Here is a 19,346-nt window from a genome sequence, read left to right as displayed (position 1 = left end):
CGTCGGCCCAGCCCGGCGGAGGCTGGCTGGGTGGAGGCAGGAGGGAGGGACGAGGAAGGAGGGAAGGAGGGAAGCTGGGAACGAGCGAGCGAGCGGGGGCGCGAGGCGTTTACCTGGAGGCAGCGGCTTGGGCCGCGCAGAAAGCGGCCGCGGCTCCCCCCCCACCTGCGGCCATGGATGAGGACGAGCGCCCTTTTACATTCGGTCCGGGCCGGCGAGGGGCGGGGGCTATCGAGCGGGTCCTGAGGGATTACAGCGATAAGGTAAAGAGCCCTGGACCCGGGCGTGCGGTAGAGCACCCCCGGGCCGCCCCTCGGGGCTTGCACCTCGCATCCCTCCCAACACCCCTTCATTCCGGGGGATGCGCGTTACTCCTCCCCCGAAAACGTTTCCGGGCTTGGGCATGCGTGTTTGTGCCCCCAGCCTTCCCCGTCCGTGCATCCTGCATCCCCCCCCTGCCCCCACTCTGGCGCCCCACTCCTCTGATTCTGGCCCAGCAGGCTGTCCTGTGGTCCTCCTCCCAAGCGTGCAAGTCACACCCCCCGGAATCCGTAGATGTGCGTCTGTGCCCTGTGCCCCGCTCTGGGATGCCTAAATGCACGCGAGGCTTCCTCACCTGTATAGCATGAAAATCCGTGTTTCCGTGCTTAAACACGGCCCTTGATAGGCATAAAACCTATCAGCCACGATGGCAATTCTTTGTATGCCTACAGCACCGCACACTTTCAAGGCTTGATGTCTCCTGTATGGGCAAACTTGATTCTCAGGGTGTTTATAGGGTAGATGGTAGCATCCTTCCCATTTTATAGATGAGAAAACCGAGGCGTTAAGAACTGAAATCATGCCAAGGTCATGGACATACTATGTTGTAAATTGGGGGGTAGGTTCTGACTCCGAATAATACCTATTACATGTATCGGATTAACAGCTTTCCCATCCATCATCTCATTTAATCTCAACAGCAGTCCTGTGAGGTTTTATCTTCGTTTTGCAATTGAGATTGTTTCTGTTAAGTAACTTGCCCAAGGTCATCCTTGTGAGCTGGGATTCCAACCTAGGTCTTCAAACCAACATTAATTGTTCTTTCCACTTAACAACTGTGCAGTAAAAAGGTATCTTGTTATAAATCCCAGTCACTTCTCTGAATGTTTCCTCCAAGAACCGTTAGCTCTCCATTACTTCTCCTTCCAGGAATTTTACATGCGCACTACAAAAGGTAGCACATCACACCTTTATTCTTCATTTAGGAGACTACTTTATAGGAATTGACTGACTCTTCACTAGTGTGAAAACAGCCAACACCAAGTCTCACCTTAGATACCGCATCTTCTTCCTTTCACTTGCTCCCACTCATAGTTTCCCCTTCTGTGTTTGCTTTGTGCCCACCACTGCACTTTATTGTACTTTGTATGACTGAGCTGCCATTGTGCTGTTTCTGCCCTGGGTGGAGAAGATCCAAAGATAAGACACCTTCATTTCCATTTCATCTTCCCAAAAACCCTGTGAGGAAGGTGGTGGTATTCCCCATTTCCCAAATGACATTTAGGATAAGGTTGCCCTAAGTCCACACAGTCACTGAGAGATGGGGCTGGGATTTGAATATAGGTTGTCTGACAGCTCTTTCTACACTACTATGTTGCTTTCTCTGGGAGGATGTGTGGCTTGATTAAATTCTGTTTGTATCTTGCTCTTCCACTCTCTGATATGCTTTACTATTGCGTATCTGCCTAATTTAGGAGAAATTCATTTAAGGGCATAGGTGTACATATTGTGGAGATTAATTTCATTTAACCCGATTTGTAACTCCTTTCCAAAAAGAAATTGAGGCAGCTACCAAAAACTGATTTTCAAAAGAAAGAGTGTTGAATCAATGAGTATTTATTTTGCAATTACTATATGCCAGATATCCAGCAATAAAAATAGGAACTTTCTTCTTTAGGGAAGGGAGGAGGGAAAACCCCCCCAACTGGATCTTACCACTTTCTTCAGTATTTCTCCTTCCCTTCATGTCTAAGCTGACCAGAACTCCAGATTTGATTCCTTGAGTTTATCTCTTCCTCTCCTTGATCTCCCTCCAGGTTGGTTTCCACTAACTACTCCTGGCCAGGTGCTGTCAGAGCTTAGCTTCTGGACATCTCCAGCTCTCCTTTCACATTGGGAATGTTTTATAAAGTTATAGTGCCCGGTGTATATTATTTAAGGTGGTATTCCTGATGAAGTACTCTTTGAGCCATGCCTGAGAATGCTCTGATTTGACACAAGCCCCATCAGTCAGCTCCTTCAGAAAAGAGCTCTCATTTTTTTTTTTTAAAGATTTTATTTATTTATTTGACAGACAGAGATCATAAGCAGGCAGACAGGCAGGCAGAGAGAGGGAGAGGAGGAAGCAGGCTCCCTGCAGAGCAGAGAGCTCGATGCGGGACTCGATCCCAGGACCCTGAGATCATGACCTGAGCCGAAGGCAGCGGCTTAACCCACTGAGCCACCCAGGCGCCCCGAGAGCTCTCATGTTTAATGCTGATTATAGTAGGGCTAGCGTACAAAGAAAATAGCTAAGGTTCATATTGACAATGGGGCTTTGCCCGTCAAGGCAAGGGAGACCTTGGAGGCAGATGAATAGGAAGGGGAAGTATGACTGGTGGTCTGGCGATAAAAATGGGGAGGTGAAATTACCCAGCTGTATGGGATATGGAGTCTTAAAACCCTTAAAAAGTAGCTGAATATTGTGTGCTTCATTTTCCTCATCTGGAAAAGTAGATTTGAGAAATGTTTAGGGACATTGAAGAGTCTAACCAAGAAATGGAAATAAACGATGTATAGGGAAAGTGACAGGTTATTTGGGGGATGATGAGGTTCTTTATGCTACCTTGTTTCTCTAATAAAGCTAGAACTTGGGACAGTTCTAGAAACACAGTGTACACATTTGAGTAGGGTATGTAAATAGCCTGGACCATGTAAGAGGACTTTTTGCTTTCCAGTTTGATGTTGAGTTCCAACTCTTTGAGTTCATTCCACAGATTTTTGCAGAGAGCATGTTTAATGGGCTCTTCCTGCCAGATAGTAGAAAGAAGGTAGAATTTAGAGTCAGATAAATCTTGGTTCAAAATCTGCCTTTTATTGGCTTCATGGCTATGGATGTTATTTTAAGCCTGAGTCTTGGCTTACTAATCTGTAAAATAGGGATACTATTACCTAAGTTATCATGTGGCTTAAATTAACTGAAGTTTAATGCTGTACACTGAACACAGTGCACCTAGGAGGTGCTTACTCAGTGAGTTATAGTTCTAGTGATCAAGGTACTGAGGACGTTTTGTGGGCATAGCACAGGCTCTGGAGCCAGACTGCCTGGACTCTGATTTTTAACTCACCATCTATGTGGCCTAGGACAAGTTACATAACTTTGTTGTGGCTCAGTTTCCTCACCTGTCAAACAGGGACAATAATAGTACCTACAGCATAGGTTTGTTGTCAGGATTAAGTGAGTTTTATGTCTAAAGCACTTAAAACAGTACCTGGCAGTGAGGAAGGCAGGAGTTAAACCTGCAGCACTGAGTTGATGTAGCCTGATTTAACAAAAAATTAGGGGAGTATACTCTAGCCTTTCTTTTTCCTTGACACTTATATTTTCTAATGGATAGCAAAATACCTTGTACCTTGTTTAGAGCATAGTTACCTATCTGGCTCCAGGTAACAACATCTAATTTCTACTGTATTACTGAGACTCTAATTTTTAAGCCTTCTTCCTTCATTCCCTGACCCTTGTTATTCTGGGGGAGAGGGAAGAGCCATCTATCCCAGAAAAAAAATGAAATTTTGTCTGTTTCTCAAGGGCATAATGCAAGTTGACCTAGCATAGGAAAGTATTAAAAAACAAATAGAGAGAATGGTTACTCTTTTTCATTTGTCTCAATTCACCTGTTAACCTTCACTGAGTGCTTGCTATGTTCTATGTATTATCTATCCCAAGCATTTTCACACGTCATCACGTATAATTCTCTTACATTATTACTTATGAGAAAGATAGAAGTATTCTCTTTCACAGGGAATAGGAAAGACAAGTGACTACCTATGGGCTCAAGGGCGTATATAGCTAGAAGTGGCAGATTCCATATCCATATTCTTTGGATTCCATATCAGGACTCTTTGTGCAAGGTCATGTTGCCTTTACCCTGTCTATTCTGTGTTTTTGAGCACAGAAGAGAAAAATGTTTTCAGGACCAATACAGTACTTCCTTTGGTTACCGTTGGGTCCTAATCACCTCCACTCCAGTTATAGAGTGAGCTATTAATTATTTGACATATGGATTGGTCTAGTGTAGGCTGTCCAGCCTCCTCCTCCTTCAAGTCTTGTTCTGATAACAGATTTACTAGAGGGGGGCCTGGGTGGCTCAGTCAGTTAAGCATTTGCCTTCAGCTCAGGTCATGATCCCAGATTCCTGTGATCAAGTCCCACATCAGGCTCCTTGTTCAGTGGGGAGTTTGCTTCTCCCTCTGCCTCTGCCTCTTCTCCCCCTACGCCCCCCACTCGTGTGCTCTCTCTCTTTCTGTCAAAATAAATAAAAAACATCTTTTTAAAAAAACCAACAGATATAGTAGAGAGATTACCACCTTTATGGTGTTGTTAGGATTATCAGAACAGTGATCAATGGCCCTGAGATATACAGTATTATCTTAGCTCCCTGAATCAGAGGATATTTAGACTGGAAGGAATCTCAAAGGTAATTGGATCTGTCCCCTTTAGTTAATAAGTGAAGAGACTGAGCCTAGAGTCATCAACTATGATGATAGAGAGATGGCTTGGTAGCCGGAGAGACTACCTGGATTTATGATTATCCCATAGCAATTTCCAACAGGATTCCATTTTGGAAATATGACAAATTTATGACTAAATTAAAGATAAAAGTTATATAAGATTTGGGGAAGTAGGTAGGTCTCCAAGAGTACTCCTCATAAGAAAAGAAAATGATACTGATCATAGCAAGGTCTTCATTTATGTGCTAGAAGAACCTGATGGATAGGGACCCTAATATTGAGCCAGTTCTAGAAATACAGGCTACACATTTGAATAGGGTATGTAAATATCCTGGACCATGTCAGAGGACTTTTTGCTTTCCAGTTTGAGGTTAAGTTCTGACTCTTTGAGCTTGTTCCACAGATTTTTTGCAGAGGAGCATGTTTAGTGAGTTGTTTTTTGTTATACCTTGTTCTTGTTTCCAGACTTATAATTCTCAGTAACTGGCGGTTACTGGCGGTTAGTTCTAGGAATAATCTCTATTCGTGAAATACAGCACAACACACACACACACACACACACGCCCAGTAGTAGCTAATTCCCTTGTATCAGTACTGTTTGAGTATATCTTCTAAAATATGAAATGACTCCTAGTTCTCTAGTAGGTCAGTATTTGGCTAGATGCCACATCATAGGCCATGCTATAATAACAATAGTGGCCACTTATTGAACACCTGCAATGTGCAAGGTGCCATACATAAAAGATAAGGAAACTCTGACAGGTAGTAAAGTTGGATAACTTGACCAAGGTCACACTTTTAGTAAACAACAGGACTGTACTCAAACCCAGTGCTGTCTAACTCCTAAACCTGAGCTTTTTAGAGCCTACTCATGGGATATAAAACCCAGGGAGGAGTCCTCTTAAAAATCTGGTCTATCACAGAGCTGTTCCTAGTTTACTTGGTCTCTAAATTGAACAATGGTTTTACTCTTTAGTTTATATTTGACTTGTTGCTCCTGTTCATCTGGAAATTAAGCATATAAAGAAGGTGAGGTGGCTGGCTCTTGGCTAGCAGTTCTATAAAGGTATTTACAGCCAGAAATGCTAGTTCCCCATCCCTTCCCTTTCAGCCTTTGAAAAGGTATAGAATAAGGGCTAGAAGTACTAAACAGATTAGGTACAATCTAAGTTGTATAAAAGAAACCAGCCCTAGAGAAGCCAACATCTTTGGATCCAAATAATCATAGAGGGCTGAGCTTCTGAATAGATTGGCACATTCAAAATTCAATTTGTATTGCCTCATATGCGAGTATATTTTCTAATTAAATTAAGCCCTCATGCTAGTTAGGGCTTTTGAAAGCTTTTCTCTCTTTCTTTGTTAATGTTCTGGTTTTATGACTGGATCAGCCTTGCATTTAAAAGCAACAGAAAATTTAGTCCTTGGTACTATTCTAAATTATCACCTTAAAAGATGAATTCTATGTAGAAATTGTCTGAAAGATATTTTTATAACTTAATGAGGGTTTTTCCAAAAGATGATTTCTTTCTCTGTTCCTTTAACACAAATGCCAGAAAAAGTTGAGGAGAACCATTATATTGGCAACCAGGTTCATTTATCCCAGATAATTTATGAATTTAATATTTCACATATAATGGAAAAAATCAGCTTTCTTGGTCTCTGAGTGCAATTTATTATCATATGTATTGGACTTTTATTATGCTTCAGTTTAAAACTTTAGCCTGATGTCTGCTGCTTCTTTATCTAAAGTTAGTTTTTATTAAGCCTTGCCTATAAATTCCTGAGTTACAGACTTCGGAGTTACAACTTGTTCTTCCTTTCTCTCTTCTTTCTTTTTCTTTCCATGTTCATTCATTCATTTTTTTTCATTTTTTAAATTTCCCTTTTAATTATGAAAATAATATACCAACAATGGAACTTGTCAGACCTCACCAGAAATCCTACCACCGCTATACAGTTGCTTTTATTTTTGCATTTTAACACTCAAGCCTTTGTTCGAATGCATCCATGTACTTAAACATGTACTGTCACCATAGACATCTAGCTTGGTGTTTTACTATTTTTTTCCACTTGATGCCATTATAAGTAATCTTACATTGTTGTTAAGATATTTTTAGCTATCTTTTGTTGTAATTGCAATGTAAAATTTTATCAGTGGATGCACAGCAGTTTATTTCCTCAGTCTCCTGTTGTTGGATATTCAGACTGTCTCCTTCTTCCATAATATTAGATAACTCTGCAACAAATATGATTATGTATATAATTTTTCTCTCCTTCTGGATGACTTCATTAGGATAAACTTCCTAGGAGTAGAAGTTCTGGGTCAAAGGATGTGAATATTTTTATATTTTCTAGTATATGATGCCAAATTACTTTCACTTTTAGAGTTTATTTCAGTTTATACTGCTGCCAGCAATAGCACACCTGGATTATTGATGCCTATTTCTTAGAAGGCTTTATGTCCTCAGTCTTGGTCTCCTTTGATCTGGCCTGTAAGCAGCTGCCCAAAATATTCTTCCAGAATGCTCTATTGTTTATACCTACCTCAGAATCTTCCTTTAGTTGCCTGTCACCTATCTGCTAGATCAGGTATAAATTTTTAAATTCAAGCCCATCTTACCACCTGACATCATCCATTTTAATTGTTTCACAAACCATATGTGAGGCAGCCTCTTTCCAGTTTCTTTGAACAGCCTTGTCTCTTACCTCTAAGTCTTCCCCCTGACCATTTCTTCAGAACTGCTTCTCTGTCAACATTCTCCATCTCATTTAATTTCAAAAATTGCTTCTTCTGTAAAACTGACAACATAGAACCACCTGTAATCAAGATGTCTTTGGTACTTTGTGTACTTAACTCCTGATGAGTTGCCAATAAATGTCATTGTGGCCAATGAGAAAAATACAAAAGAAAGGCAGAGATGTTCAGTGGATATTTTTTTAAAGGAAAACTTAAGATTCATAAGAGCACTTGATTCTCCTGAATAAAACCTGAGAAAGGGAATGAGAAGCTTTGTGCTCTATTTTGGGTAATATCACTGTTTCTTTCTGTTGACAATGGGCAAGTAACTTACTCCATCCTCTGTTTCAGCTACAGAAAGGAAAACAGTGTTGCCAATCATTTGGATCGGAAATTTAAAGATTCCTGGCGCTCTGTTCTCTTCAAGTTATTTTTTTTTATCAATATCATTGGCATCATCATCATTATAATCCTAATATTTACTGAGTGTTTACTCAGCACCAGGCACTGAGATGTATGTTATATGCCTTAGCTATTTTAACCCTCACAGCAGCTCTGTGAACTAGGTATTCCCTCTTTTCACAAGAGAAATCCACTAATAAAGATTTTATTATCTGCTCCACTAGTTAGTGGTGGAGCAATAATTTAAACCTTAATTCTTAGAGAATTACTTTTCTGAAATACCAGTCTCTTAAATCTCTTTCCTGTCTACAATTCTCTGATCATTTCTAAGTGCGTATGAAAAAAGAAAGCAACATTGGGTCTTAGCAACACTGAAGACCCTTCCAAATTTCTGTCCATTTTATTTTTCCATTCTCTTTCTCCACTTTCCCATCCCCTCACATGTGTCCTGTATTTCATTCTGACAGACCTGTTTATTTCACAAATATATCATAGCATTTCACACATCTGAGCCTTTGTTTCTGTCCTTACAGCAAACTCCTATTCAGCCCCTAGGATCCAGTTCAAATGCTCTATATTCTGTGCAAAGTATTCCAGATTTCCTCAGGCAAAGTTAATGGCTTGGTACTCTGTTCTTTTTGTCTGTTTTTCTGCTGTAGGCTTTCATACTGCTTTGTAATTATTTACTTACATGCTAATCTTTCTTCCTTTAATATGATTGTTGAAATACAATGTGGGAAGGCAACATTTCTACAGACATGTTTTTAAATATAACCAAAATTAAAAATCTGTATATTTAAAATGACATTGTTTCCCTTTTTTTCCCCCTCAGCATAGGGCTACTTTCAAATTTGAATCAACAGATGAAGATAAAAGAAAGGTAAGCTTTGGTGTTTGTGTGTGTGTGTGTTTGTATGTATATGTGTGTGTGTGTGTATTTCATTCATGGACTCTAAAGAGTGAACTTGTTTTCATCTGGTGATTATTTAGTTTTTGGTTTTCCTTCAGTTTGTTTTTAGGAACTCTGAGAAGACGACAGTGCCAGGGGTGGTATGGATTACACCCAAATTTCTCTGTTTCATCCTCACAGGACCATTATTCTTGCGTAAATCAGGGAAATGGGAAGAGTTTAGAGGGGACTCTTCCCATGTCTCCTCACCTCCAGAAATTGACTTTATTTGGTGGCAGAAATGTAGGCTGCCCAAAAATGCATTGCTAATATTGGGAAACTTGGCTTTATGGATTAGGTTTTGGGAAAGCAGCTGTTCGTGGTGCTGCCCCTCAACCACACATTGTTTCCTGGACTGGCAGTTATTTATATTGTCAGCAATTGTCTTGGTCACTGACTTCACAGGCATAGAGGAAAATGGAGTCAAGAGCCTCACCAGCGGAGGAGTTATAAGAAAGGGTGGATCAGAGGGGTGCCTGGGTGGCTCAGTCAGTTAAGTGTGTGACTCTTGATTTTGGCTCAGGGCATGATCTCAGGGTCATGAGATCAAGCCCTGTGTCGATTTCCACATTGGGCACATAGTGCCTACTTAAGTTTCTCTCTCCCCGTCTCCCTCTCTCTAAAATCAATAAAAAAATAAAAATAAAAATAAAGAAAGGGTGCATAAGAGATAAGACCATGTAATGTTATGTTTACCTGTTGGGGTTTCCTGTGGTTGCTTTACTTAGCTGATTAGAGCATGATGCTAAAGGAGGAGCTCACCAGATTCCCCTGAGCATTTGCTGGGCCCCTACATTTATCCCTGGCCATATAAATATCAAGACCAAGTGAGAGAATATGACTGAACCAGTGAAAACCTATCACTGCTGCTGAAAAAATAGCTTAAATCCAGGGCTCTGCTGGGAATGGTTTGATAATATGTTGAAATCATCCCTTTATTTACCTCCACCCCCATGTATGTCTATATTTTGCTCATTCTACCTCTTAAGACTCCTTCAGTTCATTATCTTCTTAATCCCTGACCTAATTCAAGCCTTCACCTGAGTTACTGTACCAGTTTCCTGACTGTTCCTGCTTTTTCCAGTTATGTGTCTTTTCAGTCCACTGTCCCTAATTCTAAAACAACAATATGATCTTGTCACTCCCAACTTTAAAACCCATGAGTGACTTTCTTTGCCTATAGAATAAGGTCAGGCATCTTAACATGATATTATACATGTCCAGTCATCTGATATCTGTCCAGTACTATATTATATTTTATGCCTTAGTCATATGAAGTATTTCCAGCTACATACGCATCCACATCCCTCTGTCTCTTTTTTCCTAACTTTGCACAAGTTGTTTTCTACCTAGAATGCCCTCTCCTTCTTGTATACCACTTCCTCTTTTCACCTGCTCAGCTCCAGGAACACCTTCAGGAAGCTTCCTCTGACATTCTGTCATGATGGAGTAGCCCTCTTCAGTGTTCCCATAAAATTCTATGTAAATCTCTAACATTATGATTGCACATAGTTTCTCTCTCTTTTTTTTTAAGACTTTATTTATTCATTTGACAGAGAGAGAGAGAGAGAGAGATCACAAGTAGGCAGGAGGGAAAGCAGGCTCCCTGCTGAGCAGAGAGCCCCATGCAGGGCTCCATCCCAAGACCCTGAGGTCATGACCTGAGCCCAAGGCAGAGGCTTAACCCACTGATCCACCCAGGTGCTCCCCATTATCTTTCAATTATATATTAATGTCTCTCATTGATAAACTCTGCACACTCCAATGATAGATACTAATATTTATATCTTCAACATCTAGAATGAACAGCACATAATAGGTACTCAAAAAATATTTATTGAATTAGTGACTTGGGGTATAGACTCTGAAGGGTAAAGATTTAAGATTTAAATTTTCTTTTGGATTTGAACAATATAAACAAGACTAGAGTACCTTGTGGAACAGATTCTCAGCTAGGGATATGCTGGTTGGAGAGCCTTTTCAAGATAAGCCTGCCCAGAGAAAGACAATTATCATATGATCTCCCTGATATGAGGAAGTTGAGAGGCAACATGGGGGGTTTGGGGGGTAGGAAAGGAATAAATGAAACAAAATGGGATCAGGAGGGAGACATACCATAAGAGACTCTTAATCACACAAAACAAACTGAGGGTGGCTGGAGGGAGGGGGTTAGGGAGAGGGTGGTTGGGTTATGGACATTGGGGAAGGTATGTGCTATGGTGAGTGCTGTGAAGTGTGTAAACCTGGCGATTCACAGACCTGTACCTCTGGAGCTAATAATAAATTATATGTTAATAAAAAATAAAAAGAAATAAAAATTTTTTTAAAAAGGTCTACTCAGGCCTGACCCCTTATCTACTGAGTCAGAATTTGGGGGGTGGAATCCAGGCACTTGTATTTTTATAAATAGTCTTCAGGAAATAAGTACTTACACATTTGGTGGGAGTACAAAAATGGCACAATCCCTGTGGAATAGAAAACTGGCATCGTCTTCCAAAATTTACAGATGCATTTTGCCCTTTGACCAAGCAACATCACTTTTAGAAAATCTATTCTGTGAATAGGTTCAACCCAAATAAATATAGTTAGTTATTGAAAATTATACATAATAGCAAAAGATTAAAAACAAACAAATGTCTAGGGGGTATTTGAAGCAACTAGGGTACATCTGCATAGTGGAATACTATGACGTAGTAAAGAGAGAGAGAAGGGAAGGAGGAGGAGGAGAGAGAGACAGGTATATGCTAAGGGGACAGAGTTAAGTGAAAAAAAGAAGGGGCAAGGTGTTTAAAAGAATAATTTTTGACACATTCATGATAGGTATTCAGGCTAAGGAGGCAGTTGCTACTTTTACTTTGAGAGAATCTATACTATATCTCTTGATTCAAGGTGCCTTGAGAATCTGATACTAGAATCTGATAGTGCTTTTACTGGTCAAAATAAGTACATTAAGACAGAGATTCCCCCCACTCCATGTAGGTTTCAGTTGAGGCAGAATAATTCCCTACTCAGTTGTTAGTAAAGCATGTGTATTTTCTGTAGGATAGTAGCAAAATGTAACACATCTAAGTATTGTCTTTTACTGCCTGCCAGATCTTTGGAGATAGTAACTTCTGTATCAGTGATGGTAGGTAGATTCCTGCTTCCTAGGAGGTCAGATATAAACATATGCCCTTAGGGACGTAGCTAGCTATCCTATTAATGGAAAAACATAGGCAAACAAAATCATGTTAGTCTCCAAGGGTTAAAATCATTAGTGACTCTTTCATGCCCGAGGCCCTAAAACTATTGGAATGCTCCAAAGGATCTATATCCTAACAGCTTTTTAGGTTCTCTCTATAGAGATGTAGAATAGTATAGGCATGACTCCACATTAAACCCAATCTGAAAATAAGAGGAACTCAAGTAGTAACTCAAGTTACAATTTATTTTGCTGCCCCAGTTCTCTTTTCCTCTTTCCTAAACATGTTTCTGGAGCCTTCTTCCAATAGCTCCTTGGTAACAGCAGCACCCCTTTCAATAAAACTACAGGTGTTATCTTTCTGAAAAACACAATCCCTTTCTTCTAAGAACTTTAATGACGACTTAGAAGTAAATGTAAATGAATAGACAGAGCCTTTCAAAAAATAAAACTTGATTATACTGAGCTTTTAAGGAAATGGTTATAAATTAATGATCCTTATACCTAATATATATAGCTAATATATTTATATAATATATAATAAAAGACCCAACCCTTAGGTAGTGTCTACATTTTTTACGAAGATTTGTATTGCAACAGTAATGCAGTAAGGATGTAAGTATGGTGAGACTACTGCCAACCCTATTTTATGGATAAGAAAACTGAGGCTCCTGTTAATGGACAACTTGCTAACACTCACATGACTAGTAAGTGGCAGGTCCTCAAATAGAGAATGGATTTTCAGACTGATAAGTGCAGCCCCGCCACTGCTCAATGCTCCATAGCTGCCACTCATTACCACTTGAGGTATATTTCAGAGGTTTTGAAGTTATGACTCACTACCTTGTTTTATCTCTTGTTTCATTCCTTGAGACACCATTTAGGCAACTAGACTTAATTGGAAAATAGCAAAGGAAATTACCAACAAGGAGGGCTTAAGTTTTTGGGGAGAAGCAAAGTCAGATCCAACTGTTAAATTTTGCATATAATGCAAATAGTTCCAGGCGCATGTGGATCGTTGTATGGTTGGATAAAAGCACCTGTGCTTATTGAAGCATTTGCCTTACATCCTCTACCTCTAGGCTGTGATTGTTTACTTGCACATAAACAAAATACATCATGCAAATAGGTAGGATGGTGGGGGGGGGGGGGTTGTTGGAGTATGATGAATAATCTGAACATTTACATCGTGAGGAAATAAAATCTCTTATATTGGCTTCTAAAACACAACTGATCTCAAGACCAATAAAGAGTACTAATAGTAATAAATGTTTAAAAATACATGTCGTAAAAGAGTAAAAGAATTGCAGCTCTTTCACCTGTCAGGTAAGAGAATACAGCCGTATCGAATGTGGAAAACCTCAGTTGTCTGAGATAAATCTTTATGTACATAGCAATTTTCCTCAAGAGAGTAAAGTTAAAAAATAGCCAAATTTTGAGCATTTATATCATAACATCTAAACTCACATAGATAAGCCCATTTTTTATAAGGCAGAGAGTAATTGCTAGTAGAGAACTCTTGAAGAACAAGAACTCTGGCTTAGTTTTCTTTATATATTTCAGCCCCGCCTGCAACAGAAAATAGGCACCTAGATATAGTAAACACCTCTTAAATAAATGGAGGGAACTTGGAGATTGAGTGGAGGCCAGAATTCCTATGACTTGTACATATTGTTTGACTCTGATCTGATATTCTCTTAATTATACAGCAGAATCTCAGTGTAATGTTTACTGGAAAAAAAATGGATACAAAAGTATTCATACAGTATGATCATAATCATGTAAAAGTAATAACTATACAAAGAAAAATGACAAAGGAAATTTACTAAGTGGTGGCTATCTGAATATAATTTTTCTTTACCTTTTCTATATTTAAGTAGAAAATTACAGTAGATTATAAGAATATGGTTATTATATAGCATATGTTATATATTCTATTCTTCTATAATAGCGTGATTAGGGGCAAAAACAAAGACCAATGCTTTTTTAAAAATCATCTATTTTCTCTAAAATGGAGCCTTCTTGATTATCTTATTATATGCTTTTGGAAGGGAACATAAAAAACGTCACTGGTTTAGAAATAATATCACACACGGAGCCAGTTTATTGTGCAAAATAAATTTATATGAACATGAAAGTTCATTCTACCATTTGAAATCTTCATTTTACTCTTTCCTCCCAGACTTGAATGTGCTTGGCATAGTAGTAGAGATCTCTGTAGTCCACAAATATTTTTTCAGTAATTCCTGTGTGCCAAGTTCTGTGTTAGACCTTGGTTGCTAAGTTGGCTATTTGCCTGTGGTGTGTGGTTTGGCATTTTCTCAGCTATAGATGCATACTAAAGATTGCCATTGTAGACTCTAGAAAATGAATGGGTAAATTTCCATATTAGATTCCCCTAAGGAAAATGTGCCAAGACAGAACCATTGATTCTATACTGTGAATTCATACTTAGGAATAACTCAAGGTATGATACTTATCCTGAAAGCCCTTTACACTTGTTTTAGTTATTTGAAATTGTTAAACTCCAGTTTTTGCTAAAACAGAATGAGCTTTATATGCCTTGTAAATTTGACTCAAATTTTATTTGATGTCTCACCTTAGGGAATATTCTGTTACATGACACTAGTACAACTCTTACTTAGAAGACAGTAACTTTAAAAATAATCATTTTCATCATTTTGATTTCTTTTTTTTTTTTTTTTTTTTTTTTAAGATTTTATTTATTCATTTGACAGAGATCACAAGTAGGCAGAAAGGCAGGCAGGCAGAGACAGAGGAGGAAGCAGGCTCCCTGCCGAGCAGAGAGCCCGATGTGGGACTCGATCCCAGGACCCTGGGATCATGACCCGAGCTGAAGGCAGAGGCTTAACCCACTGAGCCACCCAGGTGCCCCTCATTTTGATTTCTTTAAAACACACATTCACACATGTGTGCATGCACACACACAAAAGCATCCTAAACCTTTTACTTTCTGAAGTTCTAGTCCAGCTGGGATCTGGCATAAAACTTGACTTAGAAGGGCTGAATTGTATCATAGGCCAAGGTGAATGCTTCATAGGAGTTCAAAATAATTTAAATTTCATTTCAGATTCCATTTTTTCTTGGATGTTTACAAAGGCATTGAGAGACTAAGTGTAGGGAGAAAAAATCAAACAGCTCTTCCAACTTAGCAGGCCATAGATGTAGCAGCCCACATATGGTCTTTGGATTACATTTTAGGATTTCTTTTTTTTCAGAATAATAAGAGTAGTATCTCCAATTTGTACTTTAGAGTTTCAGATTCATTTTCTCATACCAAAAACAAACAAACAAAAACAACAAAAAAATCATCAAGAAGTTCCCACTTCCGGTCGTGACAGTATGAGAAGTTCTACAGACCTGCTCCCCACTGAAAACTGGTGAAAATTATTTTTAAAAACAAATCATTTAAAGTCTCTGAAAATAGTCCTAAGAGCATACAGACAATAAGAAGTACTTATTCAAGAAAATCTACTAAAACTCAGTAAGAAAAATGAAAGTCTATGGTATTTGAACTGAGACCTGCTCCCTTCCGCTTTATTAGCTGAGTGAGATAGAAACTGTTCTCCAGACTGATGAGTTCAAGAATCAAGAACATAGAACTCTCTCTTTCCTCAGTTCTCAGGTGGAAGGCTGTCTTCCCAGTAGGGATGTAAGATCAGCATTTCTCATCCTGCCCAGCTACCTGTTGCTGAGACTAAATTCTAGGTGAATGCAGTTGAATGGTGGGGTCCCCCCTCCTTATAGAGGAGCCCCAGCTGCCCTTGCCCTCACCTGTGGGATGCAGATTCTACTCTGGGAGAGGTAAGCTGAGAACAGCTGGGGTTGCTGTTTCTCTCTGTCCCTTCATCAAACTCACCCAGAGAGAAGCACGACATTGTCTTTGCCCACAGCATCAAAACCAGAGCTCAGAAATTGTGCCCAGAGGAACAAGTAGACCTTATTGCAGAGATCTCTGAATCTCTCCCAAAAGGAAATCAACATCATTTTTGCAACAGAGTGTGAAGTGCATGCCTGAGGATGCAGGTTGTGGCGAAAGGAACTGGAGGGAGACTGATAGTCTTTGGAGAAGCAGGCTAACCAGAAGACTAGCTAGTTTGCTAGAGAGAAAAGGGGAAAGAGGCAGCTGGAAGGAGCCATGGGGTAGTTAGAACAAATCCTAAATACTGACCTCAGGGACTGTCCCTTCAAAGGAGCCCTAATAGATTGGTTCAGTTTGTGGAGCAATTTATACCCAGGACATTGTTGAAGACAGTAGATCAATCATCTGGTAGTTAGTGGAACTTAACAGCTGGGTGTGGTCAGGGAAAGAGAAGGTCAAAGAGGGGCCAGCCAAACCCACTGTCATTTTACGATGACTGTGGCATAACTGAGGGTGAGCCCCCTGCAGAGCAACATCTGTAGATAGGGAGAGGGAAAATATACTTAATTAAAATTACTCATCCAGTCACTGAGCAAATAATAATAGCAAGTCTTAGAGGGTAGATGCAATATCTAGTGTTGCTACTGTATGTTACATAAAATGTCCAGTTTCCAAAAAAATGTGTGTGTGTATATATATATATATATATATTCATATATGTATGAATGATGTGAAGAAACCAGAAAGAATGACCTATACACTGGAGGAAAAAGCAGGTGACAGAAACTGTTGATGAGAATGACCAGATGTTGGCTTTAATAGACAAAGACTTCAAAATAGCCATTATAATTATATTCAGAGAACTAAAGGACGCCATGATTTAAAAAATAATGCAAGGGTTGATGACAATGTCACATCAAATAAAGAATACCAGTACAAAGAGAGAAATTGTTAAAAAGGGAAAAAAAGAACCAAATGGAAATTTTGGAGTTGAAAGGTATAATAAAGTACAGTAACAAATAAAAATTCACTAAAGGAGCTCAACATTAGGTTGAAACTGGGAGAAGAAAGAATAAACAAATTTGACGATCAATAGAGAATATACAAGGTAAAGAACAAAGAAAAAAAGAATAAAGAGAAAGAAAAAGACTCAGAAATATGGGATAACGTTAATGTCAACAGACTATATAAAATGGGAGTAGCATAAGGAGAGGAGAGAGAGAATGAAGAAAAAATACTGAAAGAAGTGATGGCTAAAAATTTCCCAAATTTATTGGAAAACAACCTACACATCCAGGAAGCTTAATAATTCTGAGTAAGATAAGTCAGAGATCCACAAACAAATACATCATTAGCAAAAATGCTAAAAGCCAAAGACAAGGAGAAAATCTTGAAAGCAGCAAGAGAAAAATGACTCATCATTTACAAGGGAAGTTCTACAAAACATACAGCTGACTTCTCAAAAATGTAGGCCAGTGGCAGTGGGATAACATACTCATTCAGCTCAAAGAAAAATCCTGTTACCAGCAGAGCTATCTTTTAACAGTGCGAGGAAGATAAAAACATTTCCAGATAAATGAAAAACTGCGAGTATTTGTTCCAGACCCACCTTATAAGAATACTAAAAGTTCTTTAGACAGAAAATAAGTGACCCAAACCACAGTTTGAATTTAATGAAGAAAGAAAAGGAACTGGTAAAGGTAATTGTGTAATTTAAAAAGACTATATAAATGCATATATTTCTCCTTTCTTAACTGGTTTTTAAAAACATTTGTATAAAACAATATACAGTGCATTGTTGAGCCAATAACATACAGAAATGTAATATATTTGCTAAATGGCACAACAGTGGATAAGAGCGAAGCTGTATTAGACTAAGGAAGTGAGTCTAGATAGTAACTCACATCCTCAAGAACAAATCAAGAGAATTCAAAATGATAAATAAGAAGGCTAATATAACAAAATTTATAAGTATATGCTTGTTTTCCTTTCTCCTCGGGGTCTTTAAAAGACAAAATTATATAAAGCAATATTTATCAAGATACATTGTTGGGTTTACAACATTTGTAGATACATATATAACAATGATGCTACCAAAAGAGGGAAAGGGAGTAGTATCATGTAGAAATAATGTTTCTGTATCTTACTGGAATTAAGTTAATATAAATCTGGAGCTGATTCTGAAAAGTTGTATATGTGAAGTAAGCCCTTGAGCAAGAACCAAGAAAACTTAGACTCAAGTAATAACTCAATTTTAGGAAAACCACAAAATCTTGTTGAAAAAAATTAAATAAAATCTAATAAATGGGAAGACATTTCATGTCCATGGATTGGATGACTGACTTTTGTTAAAATGGCAGTAGTTCCCATATTGATCTACAAATTTAATGAATTACCTTTTAGAATTCTATGTAGCTTCTTTCTAGAAATTGACAGGACAATTCTTAAGATTCATACAAAATTGAAAGGGATTCAGAATAGCCAGAACAATCTTGAACAAATTTGGCTCACAGTTCCCAATTTCAAAATGTACTACCAAGCCACAGTATTCAAGACAGTGTGGTACTGGCATGCAGATAGATTAAATATATGAATATACATGTAGATCAATGAAAGAGTATCAAGAGTCCAGAAATAAACCCCTGTGTCTCTGGGACTAATTTTTGACAGGGATGCCAAGACCATTCAATGGGGAAAGAACAGTCATTTAACAAATGGTGCTGTGATAACTAGCTAGTCCCAGTTAAAGAATGAAGTTAAACCTTTACTTCTTACCATATACAAAAGTTAATTAAGTAGATTAGACCCAAATGTGAGAGTTAAATCCATAAAACTCTTAGAAGAAAACAGAGATGAATCTTCATGACCCAGAATTTGGCAGTGGATTTTTAGATATGATCCTAAAAGAACAAGCAACAAAAGAGCAAAATAGATAAATTGGACTTCATCAAAGTTAATTTGTGCCTCTAGGGACACTATTAAGAAAATGAAAAGACAACCGACAGGATGGGAGATAGTACTTTCAAATCATATATCTAGTAAGAGACTTGTATCTAGACTACATAAAGAATTCAATAAAAGGACAACCCAATTCGGAAATGGGCAAAGGATCTAAATAGACATTTTCCCAAAGACATGCAGTGGGCCAGTAAACACATGATCAAAATGATAAAAGCACATCATTAATCACTAGGGAAATTCAAATAAAAACCACAGTGAGATTCCAGTTCACACTCACTGATATGGCTAGAATAAAAATAATCAGATAATAACAAGTGTTGGAGGTGGAGAAAGCAGAACCCTCATACCTTATTGGTGAGAACATAAAATTGTGCAGCCATTTTAGAAAACAGTCTGGCAGTTTCTCAAAAGGTTAAACTCCCCAATTGTACTCTTAGGTATCTACACAAAAGAAACGATATATGTCCATGCAAAAACTTAC

At 38.6% G+C, this 19,346-nt stretch overlaps 1 protein-coding gene across 3 annotated transcripts in view; it reads left to right on the top strand.

Annotated features, from left to right (window-relative positions):
* Nucleotides 1-208: 208 nt before the first annotated feature.
* The window catches only part of RIC8B (RIC8 guanine nucleotide exchange factor B), a 96,762-nt gene continuing 77,624 nt past the window's right edge, over nucleotides 209-19,346 (top strand). For all 3 annotated transcript variants that reach the window (XR_006607833.1, XM_004743074.3, XM_004743068.3), the window contains exons 1-2: nucleotides 209-263; nucleotides 8,724-8,771. The gene's annotated coding sequence lies outside the window, so the exon portion shown is untranslated. The remainder of the gene's footprint in view (nucleotides 264-8,723; nucleotides 8,772-19,346) is intronic.

Source organism: Mustela putorius, unplaced genomic scaffold (genome assembly GCF_011764305.1).
Source record: "Mustela putorius furo isolate JIRA1106 unplaced genomic scaffold, ASM1176430v1.1 tig00000738_pilon_pilon_pilon, whole genome shotgun sequence".
Lineage (NCBI taxonomy): Eukaryota > Metazoa > Chordata > Mammalia > Carnivora > Mustelidae > Mustela > Mustela putorius.
This window is presented reverse-complemented; position numbering and strand designations above follow the sequence as displayed.